The sequence below is a fragment of the Lynx canadensis genome, chromosome D2 (genome assembly GCF_007474595.2).
Source record: "Lynx canadensis isolate LIC74 chromosome D2, mLynCan4.pri.v2, whole genome shotgun sequence".
NCBI lineage: Eukaryota > Metazoa > Chordata > Mammalia > Carnivora > Felidae > Lynx > Lynx canadensis.
In genome coordinates, this window is record NC_044313.2 from 42,709,236 (window position 1) to 42,726,991 (window position 17,756).

Genomic DNA, 17,756 nt, shown 5'->3' on the forward strand with positions numbered 1-17,756 from the left:
ATCAAAATCCAGGAAGCACAGAGGACCCCCATTAGATTCAACAAAAACCGACCATCAACAAAGCATATCATAGTCAAATTCACAACTCAGTCAAGGAGAGAATCATGAAAGCAGCAAGGGAAAAAAAGTCCCTAACATACAAGGGAAGACAGATCAGGTTTGCAGCAGACTATCCACAGAAACTTGGCAGGCCAGAAAGGAGTGGCAGGATATATTCAATGTGCTGAATCAGAAAAATATGCAGCCAAGAATTCTTTATCCAGCAAGGCTGTCATTCAAAATAGAAGGAGAGATAAAAAGTTTCCCAGACATACAAAAATTAAAGGAGTTTGTGACCACTAAACCAGCCCTGCAAGAAATTTTAAGGGGACTTTCTGAGAGGAGAAAAGATGGAAAAAAAATATATCTGTATCTATCTATATCTATATCTATATCTATATCTATATCTATATATATCCAAAGCAACAAAAGATTAGAAAGGACCAGAGAACACTACCAGAAACTCCAACTCTATAAGAAACATAATGACAATAAATTCATATCTTTCAGTACTCACTCTAAATGTCAATGGACTCAATGCTCCAATCAAAAGACATAGGGTAACAGAATGGATAAGAAAATAAGATCCACCTATATGCTGTTTACAAGAGACCCACTTTAGACCTAAAGACACCTTCAGATTGAAAATAAGGGGATGGAGAACCATCTATCATGCTAATAGTCAACAAAAGAAAGCCAGAGTAGCCATACTTATATCAGACAATCTAGACTTAAAAATAAAGACTGTATCAAGAGATGCAGAAGGACATTATATCATAATCAAGGGGTCTATCCACCAAGAAGACCTAACAATTGTAAACATTTATGTGCCAAATGTGAGAGCACCCAAATATATAAATCAATTAATCATAAACATAGAGAAACTCATTGATAGTAATACCACAATAATAGGAGACTTCAACACCCCACTCACAGCAATGAACAGATCATCTAATAAAAAAATCAACAAGGAAACAATGGCTTTGAATGACACACTGGACCTGATGGACTTAACAGATATATTCAGAACATTTCATCCTAAAGCAGCAGAATATACATTCTTCTCCAGTGCATATGGAACGTCCTCCAGAATAGACCATATAATGGGACACAAATCAGCCCTAAGTAAGTACAAAAAGATCAAGATCATACCATGCATATTTTCAGACCACAACACTATGAAACTCGAAATGAACCACAAGAAAAAAAATGGAAAGGTAATAAATACTTGGAGACTGAAGAACATCCTACTAAAGAATAAATGGGCTAACCAAGCAGTTAAAGAGGAAATTAAAAAGTATATGGAAGTCAATGAAAATGATAACACCACAACCCAAAACCTCTGCGACGCAGCAAAGGCGGTCATAAGAGGAAAGTATATAGCAATCCAGGCCTTCCTAAAGAAGGAAGAAAGATCTCAGATACACAATCTAACCTTATGCCTTAAGGAGCTGGAAAAAGAACAGCAAATAAAACCCAAAACCAGCAGAAGACAGGAAATAATAAAGATTAGAGCAGAAAGTAATGCCATCAAAACCAAAAAAACAAAAAACAAAAAAACAAAACAAACAAACAAAAAAACCCAGTTGAACAGATCAATGAAACCAGAAGCTGGTTCTTTGAAAGAATTAATAAAATTGATAAACCACTAGCCAGTTTGATCAAAAAGAAAAAGGAAAGGACCCAAATAAATAAAATTAAGAATGAAAGAGGAGAGATCACAACCAACACAACAGAAATAAAAACAATAAGAGAATATTATGAGCAATTATATGCCAATAAAATGGGTAATCTGGAAGAAATGGACAAATTCCTAGAAACATATACACTACCAAAACTGAAACAGGAAGAAATAGAAAATTTGAACAGACCCATAACCAGTAAGGAAATCAACTTAGTAATAAAAAATCTGCCAAAAAACAAGAGTCCAGGGCCAGATGGCTTTCCAGGGGAATTCTGCCAAACATTTAAGGAAGAGTTAACACCTATTCTCGTGAAACTGTTCCAAAAAATAGAAACAGAAGGAAAACTTCCAAACTCTTTCTATGAAGCCAGAATTACCTTGATTCCAAAACCAGACAGAGACCACACTAAAAAAGGAGAACTATAGACCAATTTCCCTGATGAACATGGATGCAGAAATCCTCAACAAGATATTAGCCAACCGGATCCAACAATACATTAAAAAAATTATTCACCATGACCAAGCGGGATGTATACCTGGGATGCAGGGCTGGTTCAATATCCGCAAAACAACGTGATTCATCACATCAATAAAAGAAAGGACAAGAACCATAAGATCCTCTCAATAGATGCAGAGAAAGCATTTGACAAAATACAGCATCCTTTCTTGATAAAAACCCTCAAGAAAGTAGGGATAGAAGGGCATACCTCAAGGTCATAAAAGCCATATATGAACGACCCAAGGCTAATATCATCCTCAATGGGGAAAAACTGAGAGCTTTCCCCCTAAGGTCAGGAACAAGACAGGGACGTCCACTCTCGCCACTGTTATTCAACATAGTATGGGAAGTCTTAGCCTCTGCAGACAACACAAAGAAATAAAAGGCATCCAAATAGGCCAGGAGGAAGTCAAACTTTCACTCTTTGCAGATGACATGATACTCTAAATGGAAAACCCTAAAGATTCCACCAAAAAACTGCTAGAGCTGATTCATGAATTCAGCAAAGTTGCAGCATATAAAATCAACACACAGAAATCGGTTGCATTCCTATATACCAACAATGAAGCAATAGAAAGAGAAATCAAGGAATCGATCCCATTTACAGTTGCACAAAAAACCATAAAATACCTAGGAATAAATCTAAACAAAGAGGTGAAAAATCTATACACTGAAAACTGTAGAAAGCTTATGAAAGAAATTGAGGAAGACACAAAAAAATGGAAAAAGATTCCATGCTCCTGGATAGGAAGAACAAATATTGTTAAAATGTCGATACTACCCAAAGCAACCTACATATTCAATGCAATCCCTATCAAAGTAACACCAGCATTCTTCACAGAGCTAGAACAAATAATCCCAAAATTTGTATGGCACCAGAAAAGACCCCAAATAGCCAAAGCAATCTTGAAAAAGAAAACCAAAGCAGGAGGCATCACAATCCCAGACTTCAAGCTATATTACAAAGCTGTAATCAAGACAGTATGGTACTGGCACAAGAACAGACACTCAGATCAATGGAACAGAATAGAGAACCCAGAAATGGACCCACAAACATATGGCCAACTAATCTTTGACAAAGCAGGAAAAAATAGCCAATGGAGTAAAGACAGTCTCTTCAGCAAGTGGTGCTGGGAAAACTGGACTGCGACATGCAGAAGAATGAACCTGGACCACTTTCTTACACCATACACAAAAATAAACTCAAAATGGATGAAAGATGTAAACATAAGACAGGAAGCCATCAAAATCCTCAAGGAGAAAGCAGGCAAAAACCTCTTTGATCTTGGCCGCAGCAACTTCTTACTCAACATGTCTCTGGAGACAAGGGAAAGAAAAGCAAAAATGAACTACTGGGACCTCATCAAAATAAAAAGCTTCTGCACAGCAAAGGAAACAATCAGCAAAACTAAAAGGCAACCAACGGAATGGGAGAAGATATTTGCAAATGACATGTCAGATAAAGGGTTAGTATCCAAAATCTGTAAAGAACTTATCAAACTCAACACCCAAGAAACAAATAATCCAGTGAAGAAATGGGCAAAAGACATGAATAGACACTTCTCCAAAGAAGACATCCAGATGGCCAACTGGATATATGCCATCTGGCACATGAAAAAAATGCCCATCACTCATCATCAGGGAAATACAAATCAAAACCACAAGGAGATACAACCTTACACCTGTCAGAATGGCTAACATTAACAACTCAGGCAACAACAGATGTTGGTGAGGATGCGGAGAAAGAGGATCTCTTTTGTATTGTTGGTGGCAATGCAAGTTGGTGCAGCCACTCTGGAAAACAGTATGGAGGTTCCTCACAAAACTAAAAATAGAACTACCCTACCACCCAGCAATTGCACTACTAGGCATTTATCCACAGGATACAGGTGTGCTGTTTCGAAGGGACACATGCACCCCCATGTTTATAGCAGCACTATCAACAATAGCCAAAGTATGGAAAGAGCCCAAATGTCCATCGATGGATGAATGGATAAAGAAGATGTGGTATATATATACAATGGAGTATTACTCAGCAATCAAAAAGAATGAAATCTTGCCATTTGCAACTATGTGGATGGAACTGGAGGGTATTATGCTAAGTGAAATTAGTCAGTCAGAGAAAGACAAAAATCATATGACTTCACTCATATGAGGACTTTAAGAGACAAAACAGATGAACATAAGGGAAGGGAAACAAAAATAATATAAAAACACGGAGGGAGACAAAACAGAAGAGATTCATAAATATGGAGAACAAACTGAGGCTTGCTGGAGGGGTTGTGGGAGGGGGGATGGGCTAAATGGGTGAGGGGCATTAAGGAATCTACTCCTGAAATCATTGTTTCACTGTACGCTAACTAATTTGCATGTAAATTTTTAAAAATTAAAATTAAAATAAAAAAACTACCTGTCACCCCTTACTAAAATGATCTACCTTTAAAAATTGTAAATAAAAATGTAACCCTACTCATAATATAATTTCTTTATACATTTTTTTGTAACTAGATTGAAATTTTAGCTCTAGAATTTTCTAGAGCTTCAAAAGTCTTCAAATCACTTTTTATTTAACAAAAGTTCTTCCAGTAGGAAAGAAGACCTGACATAGGGATAAAGAGGAATTCCTCTGACTCCTGGGCCAGTTATCTTGAAAATTCCACCAGCTTCAGGTTGCTACAGAAGACCCATGCATGGGGTCCATTCCATCCTGGGCACAGGTCATAAACATTTCAGAGAAGTCCTGCCCTCAGAAGGAGCATGAAGTTGTTTCATCAACAGGCTCCTTCACAGTTTGGAGTCTTTTCCCTGTCTCAGGATCTAAGTGCATCACTCTTTCTCCATTGTGACAGGCCACCCAGAGCTTCCTCTCAGTATCAATACACATTCCACCTGGGAATTGTTCTTTTTCCAGCTTGTGAACACATCTGCAGTAGGAAATCTTTCCTATCTGCAGGTCATAGTCAAAGGCTTCCACGGAGTAGGACAAGCTGTCAATGTAATAGATTTTTTGGCCCAGGGACCATCCAAACTACTGGTCACAGTACTTTTCCAGGCAGTGGTCAGGAAAGAGGGAGTACAGGGACCCCTGGTGCGACTCCAGAACTGTGGGGGCCATTTCCTCAGCCATGGTGCCAGCAAAGTATCTCTCAGCAGATCAGTTTTCTTGTCTTTATCTACTGTGGCCAGGACAACTGCTGACTGATCTTTCCAGTTCATAGCACAGAACTTTGTTCCAATGGTGGTGACATAGCCTCCTGATTGACAAAGGGCCACAGAGCTGACGGAGGCATCCATGGTCACATGCTGCACTTGCTGAGAGAATCCCACTGACAAGCCTTTTTTATAGGAATATGTATGAAGAGCAGAAAGCTGGATGCCTCCTCCCACACTGGAGATTCACCACGCCTGCAATTCTCCAGCAAAATGCACTCAATTCTAATGGAAGATATTGTCATTGTGGGGAGATCTTGATGCTAATGACCCTTGGAGAGCCAGCTCAGGACTAGATTATTATTTACCGTTCTCTGAAAGAGTCCTTGAAAATGAGTAGCTCTCAATATTGGTGTCTGTGTTAGTAATTTGACCAAGGTCACATATTTACCACATGGTAAAGTTGAAATTTGGTTTTTGGCAGCTTCCCTCCAGAGCTCTCTCTCTTAACACTGAGTCACAGCCAACCACCTCAGAACCTCAAACTAGTTTATATGACAGCCCTCGCATCTATCTTGATTTGGGTCACTTTGTTGGCTAATCAGGCAGACTTGAACACTCATGATGGAAAGTAGCCTACCAGCCTTGGATATTCAATGCCATGGGCATTGTTAGTGTGTGTGTGTGTGTGTGTGTGTGTGTGTGTGAATATGTTTTAAAGAAGGAAAAGAGAACATTTGTCAATCTGGAAAGTCAGTTAAGTACGGTTCAGTTAAGGTGTATCTGGCTGGTTCAGTCAGCAGAGCATGCAACTCTTGATCTCTGGATCATAGTTCAAGCCCCACATTGGGCATAGAGATTACCTAAAAAAAAAAAAAAAAAAACAGGAGCACAAGGTTGGCTCAGTCAGTGGAGCATATAACTCTTGATTTCAGGGTTTTAAGTTTGAGCCTCACAGTGGGTGTAGAGATTACTTAAAAATAAATTTTGGGGGGACGCCTGGGTGGCTTAGTCAGTTAACCCTCTGACTTCGGCTCAGGCCATGATCTCGCAGTTTGTGAGTTCAAGCCCCACGTCAGGCTCTGTGCTGACAGCTCAGAGCCTGGAACCTGCTTCAGATTCTGTGTCTCCCTCTCTCTCTGCCCCTCCCCTGCTCACTCTCTGTCTCTCAATAATAAATACATGTTAAAAAAATTTTTTTTAATAATTTTTTTTAAAAAGTACAATTCAGTATAAGAGAGTTGCTACTGTATTTGTGAGGAAATAATGTATTAGTTAGCTTTGGTGTGGTAACAAACATCCCCCCACACTAATCTCATTGACTTACAATAATACACATTTCTCGTTCGCAATACATGTTGGTATCTATGAATTAGTGGTGGTGGCTCTGCTTCATGTTTCTTCTCATTCTGAGACCAACCTGAAGGATCGGTCCCTGTTTAGGAAATGACATTTTTATGGCCAAGGGAAACAAGCAAGAGACGAGACTGAACTATCTAATGGTTCTTAAAGTTTCTGCTTGACTGTGGTATGTATTACTCCTGCTCACATTTCAAAGCAAGTCATATTGACAACAGAGTAGGAAAGTACACTCTACCTTTGGGAAGGCACTGCAGATTACACATATAATCCTCTTATAGGGAAGGGAGCAGGTGGTTGGAATTGATAATCCAACTGCCTGCATATCTTAATATGTTAACTGTTGCTGCAGCAGAGTATAGGAATATTACTGTTATTTTCCCATTCTCATATCATCTATTTTTGCAGTATTTGTATAATTTTTATAATTCAACATCTGTTTTACTAGGGTAAATTATAGTATCCATCACTTGGCTTTTAATATGTTGGAGATATTTTCTGACTATGAAAATCATACCGTTTATCTTGCATCAATCAATCTGTTCACTTGATTTCTTTTTTTTCTTTTTTTTCATGTTTATTTGTTTTTGAGAGAGAGGGAGAGAGCAAGCACAAGCGGGGGAGGGGCAGAGAGAGGCAGAGACACAGAATCCGAAGCAGGCTCCAGGCTCCAAGCTGTTAGCACAAAGCCCGATGCAGGGCTTGAACTCACAAACCTTGAGATCATGACCTGAGCCAAAGTCAGACACTCAACTGACTGAGCCACCCAGGTACCCCACCCTTGATTTCTTTTTGAAAGGAGCTCAGACTGCTTTGTACCTACTTTCACTGCATTTGTGATTGAACCTTAAACACTTACAAGCATTAATGAAAATATATGTCTGAAAGAAGCTGACATATACTAGATATTCATAAAAACATCTTAAATCTGAATGGTGTATTATTTATGTAGATAAAAATTTCAATGCAACATAATAAGAGCAGCCAATTTTATTTCATAAGTCAACTTTTGGTACAAAAGTAATAAATGTTCATTTTAGGAAATTATAAAAATATAAAGATGCAAAAACCAGTGGGTAAAAATCACTAGCTATCTCACCATGCCAACATAACCAATATAACCATAACATAGCATTTTAGTGAATATATTTTCAGTGATATTTCTAATATATGTAAATATATAAAGAGGGATCATATTGTGATTGACTAGTTTCACTTCTCAATATGATGTGACTAGTTGTCTAAGGCATTAGATATCATCCTACATTATTAATGGCTGCACAGTATCCCATCCTATGGAAGCAGTTTAACTAGTTCTCTATTAATTATCAATAATTCTGTTATAGGGACAGACAGCCTGGCTGGCTCAATCAACTGATTGACTCACCTTTGTCTCAAGTCATGATCTCACAGTTTGTGAGTTCAAGCCCCACATTAGGCTCTCTGCTGTCAGCACAGAGCCTGCTTGGGATCCTCTGTCCCCCACTCCCTCCACCCCTCTTCTGCTCATTTTCTCTCTCACTTTTTCTCAACATAAAGAAATAAACTTTAAAAAATTCTATTATAAATTTCCTTATAACATTCACAATTAAAAACATTCACAATTAAACATTCACAATTTCACAATTAAAATTAAAAAACATTCAAACATTCACAATTAAAATTTCCAAAGACCAGGGGTGTCTGGGTGGCTCAGTCAGCTAAGCGTCTGACTTCAGCTCAGGTCATGATCTCATGGTTCGTGAGTTCGAGTCCCGCGTCAGGCTCTGTGCTGACAGCTCAGAGCCTGGAGCCTGCTTTGGATTCTGTGTCTCCCTCTGTCTGTGTCCCTTCCTAGCTTGCTCTCTCTCTCTCTCTCTCTCTCTCTCTCTCTGTCTCTCTCAAAAAAATAAATAAAACATTTTTTTAAAAAATTCCAAAACCCAGCTTTCTAAGATCAGAAATCCTGGAGCAAATAGTTACATATAATTTTCAGTGCCTCAGTATTGAATTATAAGAAAAATACTCAAAATCATTGTACTTTGACAAACGAAAAGAGGAAAAAGGAGACAAACTAAAAAAACCGACTCTTAACTATAGAGAAGAAACTGATGGCTACCAGAGGGGAGGTCGGTGGGGCTATGGGTGAAGTAGGTGAAGGGGATTAAGAGGACACTTATTGTGACAAGCACTGAGTAATGTTCAGAATTGTTGAATCACCATATTGTACACCCGAAGCTAATATAACACGGTCTGTTAATTACACTGGAGTTAAAATAAAATTTTTAAAAATCATTGTATTTGGGTATCTAATATATGATTTCAGATCATCAGTGCTATCAGCCTTCTCGCATTCCACAATCTTCTAGAGAGATACCAAGCCATTAAACAATTTTAAACCAAGTAAAGAACCCTCACTTTCAGAAATAGTGAGCTACATAATTCAGAACTACCCTCCTACTGAAGACAACTAAAATAATTCATATGAAATATAAAAAGCTTTTTCCTGTAACAGAAAAAAAAAGCTAACAAGTAGCAAGGAATCACCTTGCCAATTATTGGCAAGAGACAATAGCTCAGAAAAGGTGAAACTCCAGGGAGGAGAGCTCAGTATTTGGGCCACTTTTGCAATCAGAAGAGGTGGCTAAAAAGCTGAGGGAGCTAAGGTCATGTAAGTTGGAATCTAGGGCTTTGCAAGGCAGGAGCAATTCTGGAAAACTACCCCATGCTTAGGACTGTAATCCTGAGTGGCTGCACCCTGGGAGGAAGAGTAAACTGAAGGAAGGAAGGAAGAGTAAGCTTTCTCCCATATTTCAGCTCAGTTTCAAGTACTCTGGGTGATTCAGAAAAATCTCAGGCACTAAAAATGCTTAAGGTGCTTCTGGATTGCTAATGCCCCTACACATTTGCAAAAGTCCATGAAAATCCTTTCCGCAGGAAGATGACACTATCCTAGTCTGAAAATTACCCCACTAGGGGCTCCTGGGTGACTCAGTCGCTTAAGTATCCAACTCTTGATTTCAACTCAGGTCATGATTTCATAGTTGGTTGTGGGATCGAGCCTCAAGTTGGGCTCTGCCCTGACAGCACAGAGCCTGATTGGGATTCTCTTTCACTCTTTCTCTCTGCCCCTCCCCTACTCTCTCTCTCTCTTTCAAAATAAATAAATATACTTAAAAAAAAAAAAAAAGACTAGGGGTGCCTGGGTGGCTCAGTCAGTTAAGCGTCCAACTTCGGCTCAGGTCATGATCTCATGGTCTGTGAATTCGAGCCCCACATCGGGCTCTGGGCTGACAGCTCGGAGCCTGGAGCCTGCTTTGAATTCTGTATCTCCCTCTCTCTGCTCCTCCCCTGCTCACACTCTTGTGTGGGTGTCTCTCTCTCAAAAAAAAGAAATAAACATTTAAAAAAAGTTTTTTTAAAGACTTAAAAAAATTACCCCAATAAAATTTTCAATTACAATTTTCAGCACACAAACAAAGACAATTAGACACAGAAGGAGATAAAGTAAGAACAGGAACCAACGTAAACAATAGATGATAGAGTTTCCACAGACTGTCCAGACAGGGGAATTATTAGACATAAATGAGAAAAAAAGCTATCTTAGTATGATCATTAGGATAAAAATTGAATTTAAAAAAAATTTTTTAACATTTATTTATTATTGAGAGACAGAGGGACACAGAGCGTGAGCAGGGGAGGGGTAGAAAGAGGGGGAGACACAGAATCTGAAGCAGGCTCCAGGCTCTGAGCTGTCAGCACAGAGCCTGACACAGGGCTCGAACCCACAAACTGTGAGATCATGACCTAAGCCAAAGTCAGTTGCCTAACCAACTGAGCCACCCAGGTGCCCCTAAAAATTGAATTTTTGATACAAAGTTGGAAACTAAAAAAAAAAAAAAAAACAGAAATTGGGGTGCCTGGTTGGCTCAGTCAGTAGAGCATACAACTCCTGATCTTGGAGTTCTAAGTCTGAGCCCCATGTTGGCTGGAGAAATTACCTAAAAATAAAATCTAAAAAAAACCAACAACCAGAAATTGAAGACTCAGAAGGTGAAAAATTAATAGCACAAATTAAAAATTCAAGATATGGGTCTAAAAACAGATAAGGTGAAGAAAATAGCTTTGAAGAATCCATTCAGAATTAGAAAATTCACACGTGTTTAGACCTTTACTTTTCTTTAAAAAAAATTTTTTTTAATGTTTATTTATTCATTTTTGAGAGAGAGGGATAGAGCACAAGTAGGGGGAGGGGCAGAGAGGGAGGGAGACACAGAATCGGAAGCAGGCTCCAAGCTCTGAGTTGTCAGCACAGAGCCCAGCGCAGGGCTCCAGCCTCCAAACTGTGGGATCATGACCTGAGCTGAAGTTGGATGCTTAACTGACTGAGCCACCCAGGCACCACTAGACCTTTACTTTCTGTAGGTTATATTACAAATCATAGATTTGTTTAACATAATTCTTCAGCTGCTCGTGGCCCCTACTTCCCCCAAGATCTTGGCACCTTTCATCAGAGAGGACTTTCCTCCTTGCCTGCAGGGTTAGTATCCACCATATTTGTTAGTGTTTCTTATCAGTTCCTACCAGTCTGGAGAGCCAGTACTCCAGACTCAGAAACTGCATACAACAGGGTAACCCCATCCTCTCCTCGACCCAGCTGTGGTGGTCACCCCTTTACTCCTTTACTCCTCCATCTGAACCCAGACCTATGGTGTTTCTTTTTTTTTTTTTTTTTCTAATTTTTTAATGTTTATGTATCATTTTGAGAGACAGAGACAGAGCATGAGCAGGGGAGGGGCAGAGAGAGGGAGACACAGAATCCAAAGCAGGCTCCAGGCTCCAAGCTGTCAACATAGAGCCCGACGCGGGGCTGGAACCCACGAATCGCGAGATCATGACCTGAGCTGAAGTTAGATGCTTAACTGACTGAGCTACCCAGGTGCCCCCAGACCTACAGTGTTTCTGCTCCTGGCTTCACCTTATAATAGATACATCCTTCCTAAGAAAGGAATATATCCCTTCCCTTTGTCCCAGAGCTGCTCCTCTCTCTCTCAAAGCCAAAATCACTCCTTCTTCTCTGGAGTACAGCTCTCATCTATTTACCTGATCAGGGAAGCCTTATCCTGTAACTAAGAGTCTTGCCAATCAAACAAACAAACAAACAAACAAAGGCTTGCGGGTAAGGGAGGTTCAGGGAGGGAAAACGTATCAGGAGGCCTGGGCCCCCAAGAGGGTCAGAAAGGACTTGGAACAGTATAGCCCAACCCCCTCCACTTGCTCATGAGGAAACTGAGGCCCAGAGATGGTGTGACACATCCACGGCCACACAGTGAGAAAGTATCACAGCCAGGACCAGGATGAGGGACCTCCTCTGCCACCTACTGCTCACTAAGACCCAAATCAAAGGCTGCCTGTTGCCCTGCATCTGGCAGATGTAGCACCTTTTGAGTTCCTGGCAGATGCTAGAGCAGTGAAGGTAAAACGGATCAGACACAGTCCTTGCCCCCAAGTGGTACACGTGACTGAGGAACAAAAGTACAAATTAAACCGGCACTACACTTACATGTACCTTACCAGGCTGGGTTCATTTATCCCTCACAACCCCATGGGGCATGTAGTATTATTATTATTCCCGTTTTATAGATAAACTGAGGCCAGTGAAGTTAAGTAACTCGCCTGTAGTCTCACAACGGATAATGTGCGAAGCCGGGATTTGAATCTAGGCTGCATAAGCTAGAGATCTGTGGGGGCATGCATCGGAGCAGGGTGGGAAGAAGGCGATGACTGAGCTGAGCCTTCGAAGTGTATTTTAATAGCCTGGGAAGGGAGAAAGGACAGCAGGACAGGGAGAACCACACGCGCCTCCAGCAGCTACAGCAACATGCAGTCAAGTCTCTGTGCCCAAGGATCCCAAAGGCAGTGGGCATGCTCCTCTGCCGTTCCACTTCCATTGTACCCTAAGTGGTGGGGTGCCGGAAAGCCCTGCGGGGAAGGTGATCCACCAGTCAACTCGGGCAGTAAGTGGCCCCCACCAGCAGGGGGTGGGACGGAAGGGCCCTCGGCGAACACCCTCAGTACAGCCAGCCTGCCGCTGGGTGGCACTGTGGCTCCTCAGAGAGGGAACAGCGCCCACAGGGAGACTGGTCACAAAAAAAGAGAGGGAGCACCATTCCGGCCCTCCTGCGCTGGGCACTGGGATTACAAAGAAGTACAAGAAACAGTTCCTGCCTTCGCAGACCCGTGGTGGGGCTGGCAGACACCTGGGTAACTAATTAATTACTCCAATAATAGACATAATGAATTGCTCCAACAGCCGGTTCCAGTTGCAGAGCCCAGGGAAGGAGGAGGCATTTGAGCCTTGATACAGGATTGGCCGTTCTAGGACAGGACGGCTGTGATGGTGCTGGCTCCCAGGGCACAGGCACAGATGTGGGGAAGGGGGGTTCCCAGAGTCCCAGCTGGGGCCGGGGGCCTCCATCAGCCACGTGCCTGCTGCAAGTGGGAAAGGGTGGGCATCTGTGCACAGGGCTTCAGCACCACCACACTAAGGTGCTCTTTGTCTCCATGAAGCACTTAGCTCAGGGACCTGGTGAGGCCCCTGGTGCTAGGATGACTAGAAAATGCTGGAACCCCCTGGCAGGCACAGAAGACTGCTGGCATCTTGTCCTCTTTCTGTGCATTTCTGAACTCAGCCTCCAGTCCCAGCACTGGTCCCAACTTGCTGCGGGATCTGGGGCCAGACACCACAGGTCTTGGGGCTCAGTGACTGCATCTGTAAAAGTGATCTTTCACGTGCACAAATATGTTGAAAAATGAGAAAAGTTAATCAGAAGCCACAGAGTTGGGGGGGGCGGGGCAGAACGCCTCAGTGGCTCGGTCGGTTAAGTATCCAGCTTCCACTCAGGTCATGATCTCCCGGTTGGCAGGACATGATCTCACAGTTTGTGGGTTTGAGCCCTGCCTCTGGCTCTGTGCTGACAGCTCAGAGCCTAGAGCCTGCTTCAGATTCAGTGTCTCCCTCTCTCTCTGCCCCTCCCCCCTCTCAAAAATAAATAAACATTATATATATATAATGTTTATTTATATATATATACATAAATATATGTATATTTATATATTTATAAATAATATAAATATTTTTTTATATTTATATAAATATATAAGGGGGAAAAATAAGTCAAACAGCAATAAGGGGGGGGGGAATAAGTCAAACAGCAATAAGAACTGTCCATGATGTTTCCTGCTGGCCTGAAGGCATGCCCTGGTCTTCTTTTTAGAGGTGGGCAGTTGGGGAGAAGGACTCCCTTGGCTCCCCTTCAGGCCTGGGCAGGACCCAATACAAAACCAGAATATATCTATTTGTCCTTGGAGAACAATTCATCTCCAAATTCAATAAGCAGAACTTTGCAGCAGGGAAACAATTTAATATCTGGTAGATACATTTTCATTAAATTTTTCAAGATGGAACAAAGACTGTATTTTCAAATTTCCTATTCAGAAGTTAACTCATCATGGTGTTGAAACCCACATCCAAGCAGCTGAACTGAAATCAGCTTCCTAAAACAAAACACAAGCAGAGATGGACTGGCTGAAGTTTCAGACAAGACTTCAAACCCTCCCTGGATGATGGGCCCAGGCTTCCTCCCACTCTGGTCCACATGCACCCATCACCAGAAGGGGGTACCCATTGTATCCACTATACCCCCTTCACAGAAACCAGGGGTGGGGCAAGGGCGCTCAGGGTTGCAGGCCCACAGTATCATTTCAAGCAGATACTCCCCACCTTCTTTTGTCATTTAGTAGTGAAGCTGTTGAGAGGTGATAAGGCACTTGGAGGCACCCAGGGTTTGCCAGGCAAGGGGTTTCTCCTCACACTGTTCTCCACCGGTTGTCCAGCCCCAGAGCCAGACTTGCCCAACCCAACTGGGGAGCCCAGGTCACCTTTTAGAGAGATGATTCCCTCCACCCAATGGCAATTCCAGAAGAGGCACAGGCACTTTGCGTAGCAACGGCATGTAAATCCTTTTCACTTAAATAGTGTATTACTGGGGCACCTGCGTGACTCAAATGGTTGAGTGTTTCTTAATTCCAGCTCGGGTCATAATCCCAGGACTGTGGGATCCAGCCCAGAGTTGGGATCTGCAGTGATCATGGAACCTGCTTAAGATTCTCTCTCTCTCCCTCTGCCCCTCTGCCCCACTCTCACGTGCTCTTTCTCTCTAAAAAAAAAATTAAAAATAAATAAATAAATAGGGTGCCTGGGTGACTCAGTTGGTTAAGCATCTGACTTCGGCTCAGGTCACGATCTCACAGTTTGTGAGTTGGAGTCCCGCATCAGGTGAGCTCGAGCCCAGCATCAAGTTAAGCACGAGTCCCAGTTTGGGTACACACGAGCCCCGCTTCCTGTGAGCTACGCTTCTCTCTCTCTCTGCTCCTCGCTCACTTGCACCCTAAATAAATAAACAGTGTATCACCAGTTCAGTTAAATTGCAGTCTTCCAAAGATGCTTTCATCTACACATTTTACTACAAACAATATACATTTTATGTAATTATTTGAATAATGATGAGAGGACACCTAAGGAGAGCTGATGGGGATTAAGGGAGATAGAGCCCTTTCAGTCCCACTCTCCCCTCTGCCTTGGTCCATTTGCTCCTAATCAATTACTTTTTTAACATATAAAGAGTCATGCAGCAATAAATCAAGAAATCCTTTTGGCCCAGGCTTTGGGGTACCACACTGTAGGCAGACTGTGCGCAATTGCATCCCCAAATTGCAAAAGTCAGCTCAGACTAGACTAGGTGCAGAAATGCTTCAGTTTTATGCGCAGAAAACTGGCCTTGGAGGAGGGGCAACTGAGTTTCCAGAGGGTATGATATGACCCGCCCCCCCCCACAGATTTATTCTGTGCAACTGTGTCCCAGAAGAGGCTTTTGGGGGACATGGAAATTTATATATCCCTCATCTGTTCTGCAGAATGCTTCTAATCTCTTTGCAGGGTATCCTGGCATCCCTGAGTTCCTTTTATAAATTTTAGGTATGTAATTTTAAGCAAGTGATTTGTGTCTGGTCTTCCCATCAATCAGAGCTTACTGTTGACTTTGTCAATATCTTGGTGGTGTATTATCTTTAATACACAAAGAACACATATAAGCCAAAAAAGAAGACAAGCACCCTAATTGAAAAATGGGCAAAAAACATGAAAAAATATAATTCAGGGTTGCCTGGGTAGCTCAGTCAGTTAAGTGGCTGACTCTTGATTTCTGCTCAGATCACCATCTCACCTGTTCAGGAGGTGGACTCCAACCTCGGGCTCTGTACAGAGCCTGCTTGGGATTCTCTCTCTCCCCTCTCTCTGCTCCTTCCCTGCTCGTTCTCTCTCTCTCTCTCTGTCAAAATAAATAAATAAGCATTAAAAAGAAAAAGAAAAATACAATTCATAAAAAGTTAAGAAATGCCCAGTGTTAGTGAAACTATCCCTCACCTTCTAGGACTATGCATATAATTTTATACGACTAAGAATAATTTCAGGGGCACCTGGGTGGCTCCCACCGTTAAGGGTCTGACTCTTGGTTTCTGCACAGGTCATGATCTCGCAGACTGTGAGTGTGAGCCCTGCTTAGGGCTCTGTGCTGACAGCTCAGAGCCTGAAGCCTGCTTTGGATTCTGCGTCTCCCCCCCCCCCCACCCCGCCCTTACCCTCCCCTGCTGGCACTTTGTCTCTCTCTCTCTCTCTTTCAAAAATAAATAAACATTAAAAAAAATAATAATTTAAAAATGTTTCAAATCTGTATACTCTTCGATCAAGCAATTCCACTTCTCCAAATGTATCCTATGGAAACATCTGCCCAACTAAAATGGACGTACAAGGATTTTCGTTGTAGCATTATTTACTACCGGAAATTTATTATAGGAAAACTGGGGGAAAGTCCAGCAAGAGAGTAGATTGGGACTCCTCCAAGCCTCCACCAGACGCGCGGAGCTGAGCCAGCCCGACCGAGCGACGAGTGCCCTTCTCCCTCCTGCGGAGCCCCAGCTCAGACCCTTTCCGCGACCGGGACTCGGCCCACAACCGCCTCTCCCACCAGGCCTGCGGGCGGCCGGGGCTGCCCGGGGAGTGAGCGCAGCGGTTCGGCCACAGCGAGTGGCCGTTCTACGTGCGCTCGCTGCCCGTGGCCGCGGTCTAGGGCCCCGCCGCGGGGGCCGCGCCCGGCGGCGGCCCCGGGCTCGGCCGGTTAGCTCAGCGGCGGCGTCTGGAAGATCTCGCAGCCGCAGACCGCTGGCGCGTGTCCCTGGAAGTCGACCGCTCCGCCTCCGAGGAGCCGACGGTCGAGAGCGAGGAATGCGTAGTGGATGGAAGATCACTGGCAAGCTCGAAGAGAGGTAGGACGGCCATGGCTACTTCTCCCCGGGCTTCGCTCAAAAACACACGCTGCCCCCTGGTGTGGACCCCACCCTGGTCTCCTCCTCTCTGTCCCCTGAGGGCAGGCTCGCCGTGGGGGCCTCGATGACCAGCCAGCTTGAGGCCCCAGAAGCTGGGAAGCGGGGAAGCCTGGAGCCAAGTGAAGGCCTTAGCCTTGCTGTACACCCTCCCCCTCAGTAGCCACCTCTGACCATCCCCACCTGCCAACCCGTAAGCTCTTTTCATACTTTACCTTCTGTTTTTGTCAACGTTCGAAGCAACTCCCCACCCCACCACACCCTCAAAAAAGAGCACATTGGTTCAACTTTTGGTTAACCATACAATAGCCCACGAAGCTATTAAAAAGGATAAGGTAGATCCATACCTCTTGATGTAGCCAATATGTCCTCCAAGTATTGTCAAGTTAAAAAAAAAAAAGATTAAAAACTAGTATGTTCCCAATGAATCCTTCTATATAAAAATAGAAATCTATATATACATTGAAACCCTGGAAAATTATACAGCTCATTAAACTTTTATGATGGGCTAGCTTTGGGATGGATTTAAATTTTCCCATTCTTGGGGTGCCTGGGTCACTCAGTGGGGTAAGCATCTGACTCTTGGTTTGGGCTCAAGTTGATGTC

General features: G+C 42.8%; 2 pseudogenes; one reads left to right on the forward strand and one right to left on the reverse strand.

The window, feature by feature from the left end:
- Positions 1 to 4,778: 4,778 nt before the first annotated feature.
- LOC115526909 lies at positions 4,779 to 5,547 on the reverse strand (annotated as a pseudogene).
- Positions 5,548 to 16,567: 11,020 nt separating this feature from the next.
- LOC115526910 lies at positions 16,568 to 17,313 on the forward strand (annotated as a pseudogene).
- The last annotated feature ends 443 nt before the right edge of the window (positions 17,314 to 17,756 follow it).